Source organism: Phocoena sinus, chromosome 3 (genome assembly GCF_008692025.1).
Source record: "Phocoena sinus isolate mPhoSin1 chromosome 3, mPhoSin1.pri, whole genome shotgun sequence".
Lineage (NCBI taxonomy): Eukaryota > Metazoa > Chordata > Mammalia > Artiodactyla > Phocoenidae > Phocoena > Phocoena sinus.
The window spans coordinates 10,299,493-10,311,099 of NC_045765.1; the positions used below are offsets into that span (position 1 = coordinate 10,299,493).

Genomic DNA, 11,607 nt, shown 5'->3' on the forward strand with positions numbered 1-11,607 from the left:
AGGGATAACTGACTAATAAAACTGCATTTAAAGATGACAACATGATGACCTGATATACTTATACTGTATAGTATAATTGAAATGTAGGAAGAGAGTGAATCTTTTTATTTTTTTGAGGGACTCCTAAATAAGCATTTTAATGGGAAATGGCAGAAATCACAATAGACTATTATCATTGTGGAAGTATCAATTGCACACTTTAAAAGTATTCTTGTTCGATGTCTGTCTGTTTCTTTATTCCTTGGTTTTCTCATTCCACAAGTGCATAGGTTATTTTTTCTGTAGATCTGGGGAAAATGGGCCAGGGGTGGAAGGTCCATCCAGGCTAAACAGTGAACAGACCATGACTGTTCAGCACAGAAGGAAACTTGAAAAGTGTTTTAGCACCTTGAAGTCTGGCTGGACTTAGGGGAGCAACAGGGCTGAGAATACTCCAAAAGTAGATACTGGAGAGCAAGGGACTCCAAGACAGTAAGATGGGTGTCTGTGAAAATAGTGCTGGCCTAAGAAAAGCTCTAGGGAGAGATGGGCTTAATATTATCGGTGGGCTTTGATCACTTGTGATCATGAGGGTTGGTGCCAGCTCTAACCCTTTGGGTTTCTTGGACCTTGATGAATTATTTTGTCCTTTTCTGGCAAAGCTGAATCCTGGTCTTTCGGCTCCAGTGACAAGTTATCTGGAATTTCCATTGGCTGAGAAGCCACTAATTCCCTGTCTGCGTCCATGTCTGCATCCATGTCTGGGTCCGTGTCTGGGTTGGAACTCAGCGGTAGTGAAGGTGTTCTAGGAGGTTCCTGAAAAGGGCAAACGGACGAAATAGGAGGTGTGGTGGTGAAAGCAGCAGTTGTGCTGGATGCAGAAGTTGGTGCTTCTAGGGAAGGCAGTTTGGGGGAATATAAACTCTCCAACGCTTGGATTGTTTCCTTGGAAGATGGAGAAATACTTGGGTCAGTTGAATTGACAGCAGCAAGAGTTTCTGCTGGTGGCTTTTTGGAAGGTGTTACAAATTTGATAACAGAGGGGATTTTTTTCTCTGCAAATTTCTCAGCTGGATTCTCAACCTTTATAGATTTGAAAAGCTTCCTATTGGAGGAGTTCAAAGATTTAAGGGTAAATGAAGAATATAAGCCAGAGTGTCTGTAGTCACTGCAGCTAGGGGTCTTGGCACCAGGCTGCGGTGGCTTCTTTTTCCCTCCACTCTCCTCATCTATGGATCTCTCGCTGCTGACTTCACTGATGCGTAAAACTTCAGTCTCCCTCAAGCCTGCCCACTGGCATAGGAACCGTATTCAAAAATCTCTGGGTGCGAGACAAACTTGTACACAAACTTCTGACCCCTCACGTTTTCAATGATATTCTTCATATAATAGTATCTGAGGGATCGGCTGTGTTTGTCATAATTCATGTTAGGCTTGTTCTTTTGAATCCCTCAGAGACGAGCCACCTCTTCTGCCTGCAAATGCTTGAACTCCCCATCATTAGAAGTCCAGCAGATCATGTGATCGTTCTGAGGCTCCTTTAGGAGCTGAAGGGGGAACTGCCACAGGGTGATGGCATTGTTAACAGCAATGAAGGAGGCCACTTGCGAGGCTGCCTCAGGGTCTCTGCCTCAAACATCATGCTTCTCTCCACCGGCCACCTCCTAACATTGAGAACTCAAGGACAGTGAGGCAGCCACTGACACCCCCGTGGTGGAGCCAGATATAAGACTTTAATTTATTTAAGAAAATGAATATCCTCTTAAATGACATTAAACACACAAAAACACAGCATCACAAATATTTGTAGGCCATATCAGTTGGAAGTCTCAATCTCAGTTAACAATGTCAATACTCAAGCCCACATCATATATATATATAATTTGTAATGGTTACAAAACTAAAGATGAACCATATTTTATCTTTATGGTGAATCTTTACTAATAATCAAGGAAAGCAGGACTTTCTATATTGCTACCCTCTATTTACTTACACAAGAAAGCAGATCCTGAAACAATGTTTAAGGTGTATTATGTGGTGGAAATACAAGTGATCAGTAGTGACATCTTCATTTACTGAGGCAGACTTTGATATAAGAAGAGGGATGTGATAGGACCATAAAATGTAGAGTTGGAGATATCCTCCCTGAAGGTTAAATCAGGAACTAGGTATTCCAGAATTCATCCCCTTTATGGTTCCATGGTAGAATTCACCAATAGCCTCTTTTGCATGAGATTTGGAAAGCTGATGTGAAGAAGGCGTTAGTCAGATTTCTGAGCCATCATACAGATAGAGACAGATACATCGGAGTCAAGGACACCATCTTCCAGCTTATTTTTCAGATTCTTTGCTTTCCTAATTAACAGTATTCTCAGGGGCTTACCTGGTGGCGCGTGGTTGAGAGTCTGCCTGCCGATGCAGGGAACACGGGTTCGTGCCCCGGTCCGGGAAGATCCCACACGCCGCGGAGCAGCTGGGCCCGTGAGCCATGGCCGCTGAGCCTGCGTGTCCGGAGCCTGTGCTCCATAACAGGAGAGGCCACAGCAGTGAGAGGCCCGCGTACCGCAAAAAAAAAAAAGAGTATTCTCAAACCCACCAATGATTTATTTGACTCCATTTTCATAGAGGTGTAGCTTTCCACTGATGTCTTTATAAGATCCATATGAACAATCCATTGGGATTTAGATTTTTCTGTAAGGCCTTTTGTGTCCAACAGGAAACTATTCAGACTTTACTGCTTGGGAATATTCTCCGATTCTCTTCTACTTTATATTCACATAAGTCTTAATTGCATAGGAAACACCTTATTCTGTCAATAGTGCTAATGAGCATGTTTTCTTTTTTTAAATTTATTTATTTAATTTATTTATTTTTGGCTGCATTGGGTCTTCGTTGATGTGCGCGGGCTTTCTCTAGTTAAAGCCAGTGGGGACTACTCTTGGTTGCGGACTTCTTGTTGCTGTGGCTTCTCCTGTTGCTAGGCGCGTGGGCTTCAGTAGTTGTGGCGTGCGGGCTCTAGAGCACAGGCTCAGTAGTTGTGGCACATGGGCTTAGTTACTCTGCAGCATGTGGGATCTTCCCAGACCAGGGCTCGAACCCGTGTCCCCTGCATTGGCAGGAAGATTCTTAACCACTGCGCCACCAGGCAAGTCCCTAAAGCTAATATTTTTTTTTTTTTTTTGCGGTACGTGGGCCTCTCACTGCTGTGGCCTCTCCCGTTGTGGAGCACAGGCTCTGGACACACAGGCTCAGCGGCCACGGCTCACGGGCCCAGTGGCTCCGCGGCACGTGGGATCCTCCCAGACCGGGGCACGAACCCGCGTCCCCTGCATCGGCAGGCGGACTCTCAACCACTGCGCCACCAGGGAAGCCCTAAAGCTAATATTTTTAATGATGGAAGGTTGGATGCTTTCACCTGAAGATAAGGAACACAACAAGGATATCTGGTCTTGCCACTTCTACTTGAGAATGTACTGGAGATTTTAGCCAAAACCGTTATACAAGAAAAGGCAATAAAACACCTAAAGATTGGTTAGGAAGATGTAAAATTATTTCTACTTCTAGATTGGCTATCTTCTATTCAGATAAATGTAAAGAATCTAGTTTAAAAAAACAAAACAGGGGCTTCCCTGGTGGCACAGTGGTTGAGAGTCCGCCTGCCGATGCAGGGGACACGGGTTCATGCCCCGGTCCGGGAAGATCCCACATGCCGCGGAGCGGCTGGGCCCGTGAGCCATGGCTGCTGAGCCTGCACGCCTGGAGCCTGTGCTCCGCAGCGGGAGAGGCCACAACAGTGAGAGGCCCGCGTACCGCAAAAAAAAAAAAAATAATAATAATAATAAATTAAAAAAAAAATCACTGGTGGTCAGTAGCAGTGTGCCTGGGAGCAGAGGCCTGAGGTCAGTGTCTCCAAGTACTGTGTCCTGGGTTAGAGCTTATGCATTTGGGAGCTTATTTTAGTCAAAGCCTTAAACTGAGTCCTGCTGAGTTTTCTCACTGTGGGAATGGAATTCTGAGAAAGGGAGTGGTTCCATTATTACCCAGAGAGAGGAGGGAGAGAGTTTATTCCTGTTGCTGCTCTGCTGGGCCCTACCCTCCTCCACCAGGGACTGACCTGGTCCAGCGGTTCTGTCTCAACCAGGAGAGCCTAGTGTGTGTTAAACTTTCTGAACGTGGCTCCTTTTGTCCTGTGGGTTGCTGGTTACTTATCTGTACTGATTCCAATATTTGTGTTTCCTTCTTTGGATTCTTTTATCCATTGAATAGTGCAGCCATTTGGCTCTAGTTTCCCTTAGTACTATATAATTAATTCCCAGTGTGAGAAATAACATTTTTGGTTTGGGGGGGCTTAAAAATCTAGGTTGATTGAGAGAAATGATGTCAGCAAGGCAAGAAAATTGTGGAACTAAATAGAATTTTTGTTCCTTTTAGGCAAGAGAACCTCAAGATGTGAGATGAATGTTTAAGTTTTCAGGTACATGTTTGATTTTCAGATCAATGTTTGTATATGCATGTCCCTAGAGAACACTGAAATTTAAAAGGCTAAAGCAATTGATTTCCTTTTTTAATTGATGTGAGGGAAACTATTCAAAGCTTATGTAAATCTTTGAAAATCCTGCTACGTTTAAGGAGCTAAACCCAAGCCTCTACTGCATTATAATATTCTACTTATTCCTGAAAATAACCCCCATGAAAGATAAGAGTGGAAGGATAAGCCAGGATGTACCTTGTTGTTTTTGTTAGCAGAGATTTGAAATTTTTCCTTTCCTGAAAAATTTATGGTTTATACTTTAGTAATTGTGTTTAAAGGAATTAAATCCTAGAATGGTTTTTATATACAAAAGGGTGAGAAATATTAGTAAATAGTAAATCATTGTATATATAAATTTTTCTGTTTATTTCAAAGTAACTCTGTAAGATAGGAAATTCTATTTCTAAATTGTAACTCACCACCAACATACCCTGGTTTTGTTCAGCACTGTTACTCCAGCCACCTCCAACATACACTTTTGATTATTTATTGAGCCTCCTGTGTTTTTTTATATAAGAACAGGCAATTGGGAATGCATATATTTGTTGCCCACCTTTGTCTTTGTAATGAGTAGTTGGAATCTGCAGAGTTGATGTTCGCTGACAGCTTACCACCCTAATCCCCCCCCCCACCCGTCTCTCCCTCTTCCCCTTGTGTCCCCACCTGGACAAGCTGTTAAGAAAGTCCTGGGGCTCCCTCCTCTGGCACTGGCTTCAGATACCAACTGCACAAGCAGAACTCTTTCCCTGCCCTCGCCCCCCCTCAAAGATTTTTTCCTTGCTCAAACTATTAAAGTTTGAGCCTGATTAACAGGCTCCTGAACCTCCTAGGCCTATTTGTGTAGTTCTTTGTAAGTCCATTTTTAGTAAGAACCCTGCTTTGTCAGTTGAACCAGAATCCCCCTACCCCCCCTATCTGATCGCATTTCCCCACTTTCATCACCCCTCAAGTGATGTGTGATCACCCTGGCGTGTCTTCAGTACAATCCTGTTAGGTCCGTTTAGTCAGAACCCCCTAACTCCTGACTGTTTCTTTTAATATTCCGTCCTCACCTTGACCTCTGGCCATGAATTCCCACTCGCCCATACTGTATTCAGTGTTGAGCCCAAACTCATTTTTCACCCCCTGTGAAATCCCATTGCAGTGGTCTCTATACCTGTCACAGTGGTTCTGGGTAAAATTTGCTTTACCCTCTTTGGCAAGTGTCATTGAATATTTTTTCTTTAACACCCCCTAGCCATGATAAAAACCCAGGCCAGGATCCTTTCCTTGCTTGCTGAAGCCATTTCAGAGCTGCTTGAGAGGCGGTTCCTGCTCTCTTCTGAGACTCCAATTGTGTCATAAGCCTCATCCTACCCTGTGTGTGTGTGTGTGTGTGTGTGTGTGTGTGTATGTGTATGTGTATGATATACCAGCATCAGTCTCAACATGGGAACCACACCTCTGCAGATAACCATAACAGTTGGTGCCGTAAGCGGCATGTTCAGACATGACCACCACTCATGGGTCTGTCTGTCTTCTCTTGCTGTGACTCGCTCACCTGCTCTGCTGTCTGATGGCAGCCGGCACTGTGGGCTGCTGGGTGCTAGGGAGCTTGTGCTGTGAGCTGTGCTGCCCTGTTCCATTGTTAACCCCACCAGGACTCAGTTCTATGATCAGCTGACCAGTGTTGAAAGTTTCAAGAATTCCTAAGCCTTTGGGAGCAGGAATATGGGGTTGGGGCTCTTGAAGGAATCCTGGGTTGATGTCTGTGCCAGTGTATATCTGTGTGTTAGAGAGAAACTGTGACAGAGGCTGGGTTAGTCCCAGCATACCCTGGAGGTGGTGGGAGAGAGGGACTATACCCTGTGCAAGAGGTGAGCCCATCAGGTCCTTGTTCCCGAAACAGCTGTCATTTAAAATGAGAAAGAGGGGCTTCCCTGGTGGTGCAGTGGTTAAGAATCTGCCTGCCAATGCAGGGGACACGGGTTTGAGCTCTGGTCTGGGAAGATCCCACGTGCCGCAGAGCAACTAAGCCCGTGCACCACAACTACTGAGCCTGTGCTCTAAAGCCTGCGAGCCACAACTACTGAGCCCGCGCGCCACAACTACTGAAGCCCGAGCGCCTAGAGCCCATGCTCCACAACAAGAGAAACCACTGCAATGAGAAGCCTGCGCACTGCAACAAAGAGTAGCCCCCACTTGCCGCAGCTAGAGAAAGCCCGTGCACAGCAATGAAGACCCAACACAGCCAAAAATAAATAAAATAAATAAATTTAAAAAAAATAAATGAGAAAGAGAAGGGAGGGGAACGGCAGCCATTAGATGGCAGACCAAGTCCATACTCATACAGAGACTCACCAGGACCCTTCTCACCAGGACCAAGTTCTTCTGTTGCTACTGCCCCTGCCTCTACTGCAGCTAAGATCCTGACAGTCCAAGTTATATTGGGGACAACACTCATGGCACCCCTGTGGAACAGCAAAGGGATTAGTTCAAACCTGACTTAAGCCTGGGGTCCTTAAATTCTATAAAGCAACCAGTTGTCATGGGGAAAGCTTCTAATCCCGGTGGTGTTGATATGAGGCCCTCTAGAGGAGAAAAATATATAAATACCAGGGTAGAGAGGACACCCCTCCCCCAAGGTATACCCAGTGACACAAAAAACAAGCAAGAGAGAGGGAATCAAAAAAAAAAAAAAAAAAGGAAAGGCCTGCAATTTGACCCATTGGAAATCCAAAATATACTAAAAGAATTTATACAACAAAAAGGATAAAGGGGTACTGTTCTTGCCTAAATTCCTCATGGTCATAGCAAGCATTGTCCTAAAGTATAGGAAAACTCTGAACCAATGATTCAAAAATTAAAATTAAATCTTTGCCACTTCCAAATTGGCTTCACAGAATGGGACCCCACAGACCTTATCCTCCAAGTAAATTATGTAACATGGCCTAAGGTTAATTAAACAGAGACTTGAAGGATTGGAAAACATTATACAAAAGTTATTTAGTGAAGAGGTGATTATCCCCTCTTAAAAGGAGAAGTAAAGGTACTTCTCCTTTTAACAGCCAACTTCACCTATTCTTAAACCTGGAAAAATGAATGACACCTCACAATGGATTACTGCAAACTTGAGGCTGTGGTTACATCAAATACGCACCTATTTTTTAGTTTCCAACATTATGGAAAGTACGAACTCCATCCAATCAGCAAGTGGTAAATATCCTGCTGTCATAGGATTGGATGGAGTTGGCTAAGTCTTTTCTGTTCAGTGCCTGTTTCCACAGCCTGTCAGCTGCAGATAGCCTTCACCTCTAAAGGGACATGAACACCTTTACTGGTTACCCTCCAGTAACCTCAGTACCATTGCCACTCCACACAGTCTCTGCAGGCATAGTCTGACCTGCATCCACCAGGCTCCGTGAGCAGAGGTATAACATTACATTAATGACATCTCTTTGAGGAAGTTTATTGAACATTCATTCGGGACATACAGATATTGAAAAAGGGAACTCATGAAAAGTGGATGGGCCATTAGCTCACACATACTGTGAGGCCCTGACACCATGGTTAAGTTTCTAAAAATTATTTGGTAAATTCCCTCCCTGACACCATGAAGAAAGATCGTCCTTCTCAGCACCCACAGCATCTCCTAGGTTGTTATGATGTTTGAAGGCAACATATTCCTTGTTTACCAATTTTGTTTCTATTCAAGAAACTGCCCCGTCTTAGCCCACACTTTATGCCATTGAAGCTGTAATTCCCACCAGGTACTAGGCTCTCCTGGAAATATAAGTTGTCCTAGGACGTGACCATCTGACCCTCCACGCAGCTGCTCATTGTGGCTTGGGTCCTGGAAACAGCCCCCCATGAGCTCAGCATGTCTACTGAGATTTGAGACATGACAGCAGAGTGCAACCCGAGCCCTCTGGCATAGCCTACCTGCAGGAGGGGGCACCCTCCCCCTCAGTCCCTTTCTAGATGCCACAGTTCTGGAAGAGGTCTCTTCGCCATTCACTATGATGTTACCTAGCATCTGAGAGGCCCAGGGGCCTGGTCTAGACTGTGGGGTTCATCCTCCCACCAGAACCAAGTGCCCCTGAGGTCCCACAGGAAATGATCAAAGATCAAAATGGAGCCAGACTCATTATTACATATGGGGAGATCACCTGTAAGTGTCCGTGTTTGTGAAGAAGTGGCACAGTTCCGTGAGGGCCTCTTGGCCTCATGGTTCAATGCAGTGTCGGTGGAGGGGACATTTCCCGCCCACGGCCAGTACCAGCTCCGCTCTGAGACGTGACCTCCCGCTTGCTGTCACTCAGGCACGGGAGGGCGGGGCCTTGCAAACTGTCCAATCAGGGGAGTCACTGGTTACAGACATGTGGGCAACGCTCCAATGACTACGTGGGGCGAGTGGTCTGCGTGCTCTGTTGCTCTTCAGTCGGGCCTCGACCTGGGTGCGTGATTTCTGCCCTTAAAGTCCTCAAGTGGCTCAGCGGCAGCCTCTGTTGCTGTGACCTGCACTTGCCATGAGAGTCGTGCGGTGGACAGCACAGAACCAGAGAAAATGGGAAATGGTGAGTTGGGAAGACGGGTGTTGGAAGACGGGGGCGGAAGGACCAGTTGGAACTGGCCGTGGTGGGACCCGGGCCTCCCCACGGTCAACTCCGGAGTCTGCAGACCAGAGTCCACCCGGGGCGCGGCCGGCAGTCGGGACCCAGGGCGGCCTCTCCGCTCACTGCTGCGACCGTGTCTACTCCAGATTGTGTGGTGTCCACGGGGAGGGTGATCACTGGACAACCGGGGATTCGGTGTCAGGGCTTCATGCATAGGTGGAGCTGTGATCTGTGGGGTCCGCAGTCCCTCCTTTCTCCTTGGCGGGGGTGGGGACTCTTCTTCCCCTCACTTTTCCGAATGTTTGAGGAACAGGGTCACAAATCCACGACCCTGTTCTTGCACCCCAGCTCTTCCCAGAGCAGGCAGTAAATGCCTAAATTTCCAGATCTTTCCCCACGTTCCCAAATGCCATCTTCCCCTCTCCAGTTCATAGCTTCATTACCAATATTTGTCCTCCGTGGTGCATTTTGAAGTACGCAGTATGGTTTATCATTCCTCCACAGAGCCGTGGATGGTTCTTTTTAAAGATATATTTTTTGCCTGTGGATGTTTTTACATGAGAGGAAATCAGAGATTAACCACCTGGAACTATGTTGCTTAAAAGCCTAGTGTCTATGTCCCCAGAATCTCCCTGGGCACAGACATTCTATGGGAATCCTTTGGGTAGAGTTTCCTCTTTGGTGACTTTCCTGGGTGATCTGTCCTTTCCTCACAGTTCCAGGTCAGAACTGCCCCTGCGTGAGTTTGCCCCTTATTCACTTTTTAAACTCTGTTTTGAAGTAAACATTTAAATATTTAATCATAGATCTTGATAGAAAATGTTTCCAAAGAAGGAAGAGAGTCGTGAAGATAAGAAAAAATAAATATTTTATTATTACATTCCATTTGTTTACACTTTTGTTTCTTTTTTTTTTCCCCCTTTAGCAGTGTAGGAACATTCTGAATTCTGCCCATTTCTTTTGGGTGATTTCAAATTACAGTATCAGGGCTTAGACTTGCAACACCTAGAAGTGTGTTCAATGTGATTGTTTTCCGAACAATTTTTTTCACCTTTTTCTTTTTCTAATTGAAGTATAATTGACTTACAATGTTATATTGGTTTCAGGTTTACAACATAGAGATTTGATGCTTTTTTTTTTTTTTTGCGGTACGCGGGCCTCTCACTGTTGTGGCCTCTCCCGTTACGGAGCACAGGCTCCGGACGCGCAGGCTCAGCAGTCATGGCTCACGGGCCTAGCCGCTCCGCGGCATGTGGGATCTTCCTGGACCGGGGCACGAACCCATGTCCCCTGCATCGGCAGGTGGACTCTCAACCACTGCGCCACCAGGGAAGCCCCGAGATTTGATACTTTTATACATTACAAAATGATTAGGGTAAGTCTAATTACCATCTGTCATCATTCTAGCATTATCGACTATATTCCCTCTGCTGTACATTACATTCCCGTGACTTATTTATTTTATAACTGTAAGTTTGTACCTCTTCATCTCCCTCACCTACTTCACTCATTTCCCACCCCCTTCCCCTCTGGCAACCACTAGTTTGCTCTCTGTATCCATGGATCTGTTTCTGTTTTGTTTGTTTTGTTTTTTACATCCCACATATAATTGAAATCATATGATGTTTCCAAACAATTTCTTAGCATAGAAATAACTATTAACTGACATTTACTTTCTGAAAGGAATAGATATTTGTGGGGTGTTTTTGAACTAGAAAATTGCCTAAAAATTTCCTTCCATGCTTTACACATAAACACTGGATTGAATGATTTTTCTGTATTGTTCAAACCCTGGGTTTCTGTATTTAAAGTATCAGTGGTGGTCCAGATCAACTATGTATGAAGAGAAGCTCAAGGTCAGTTTCTCTAAGCTAAGGCCCCCTTGAGCCTGCAAAGGGAAGTACTTCAAGGCCCAGTTTCTTCCTGGGGAGCCCCCCTCTGCACGTGTCCTACCTGCTCACACTCAGCACAGAAGGAACTTTTCTACCAAGAGAAGCTACAGAGACCTGGAAAGCTGGGGATGAGCATGGGATAGTGGGTAGGGGGATGGGGAGGTGATGCCCTTTCTGAGGTTCTAACTGTGGCTGTAGAGGTAGGCTTGAGCTTTGCATCCACAGTGTAGGTGCACTTAGTAATCTGAGTACATTGAGAAAGTCTGTGAAGGTCAGGAGTTCTGTCTTCTAGACAAAGGGTTTATGAGGTGGGGAGTTCATTTGAATCACAACATTAAATTGAATCCGGCCAAGAGTTTTCTCACTTGTGAGAACTGAAGCCTTAGAGAGGGAGTATTTTCATTATGCCCTGAGAAGAGGGTGTGCAGAGCTCCCAGAGTTCGTTCCTGTGGTTGGTCAGGTGTCCCCCCATCCTCCATCACCAGGGATTGACTCTAGAGGTTGTATTCCAGCAGGCAGAGACTGGACTGCAAGCTTGGGAATCTGGGTTTTCTTCTGAACTATAGGGAAACACCTGATTCAAACATTTGCATTTCTTTCCTTGTATACC

At 45.4% G+C, this 11,607-nt stretch overlaps 1 pseudogene; it reads right to left on the reverse strand.

Moving 5' to 3' along the window:
- Positions 1 to 270: 270 nt before the first annotated feature.
- Positions 271 to 9,319, reverse strand: LOC116750662 (annotated as a pseudogene).
- Between the last annotated feature and the right edge of the window lie 2,288 nt (positions 9,320 to 11,607).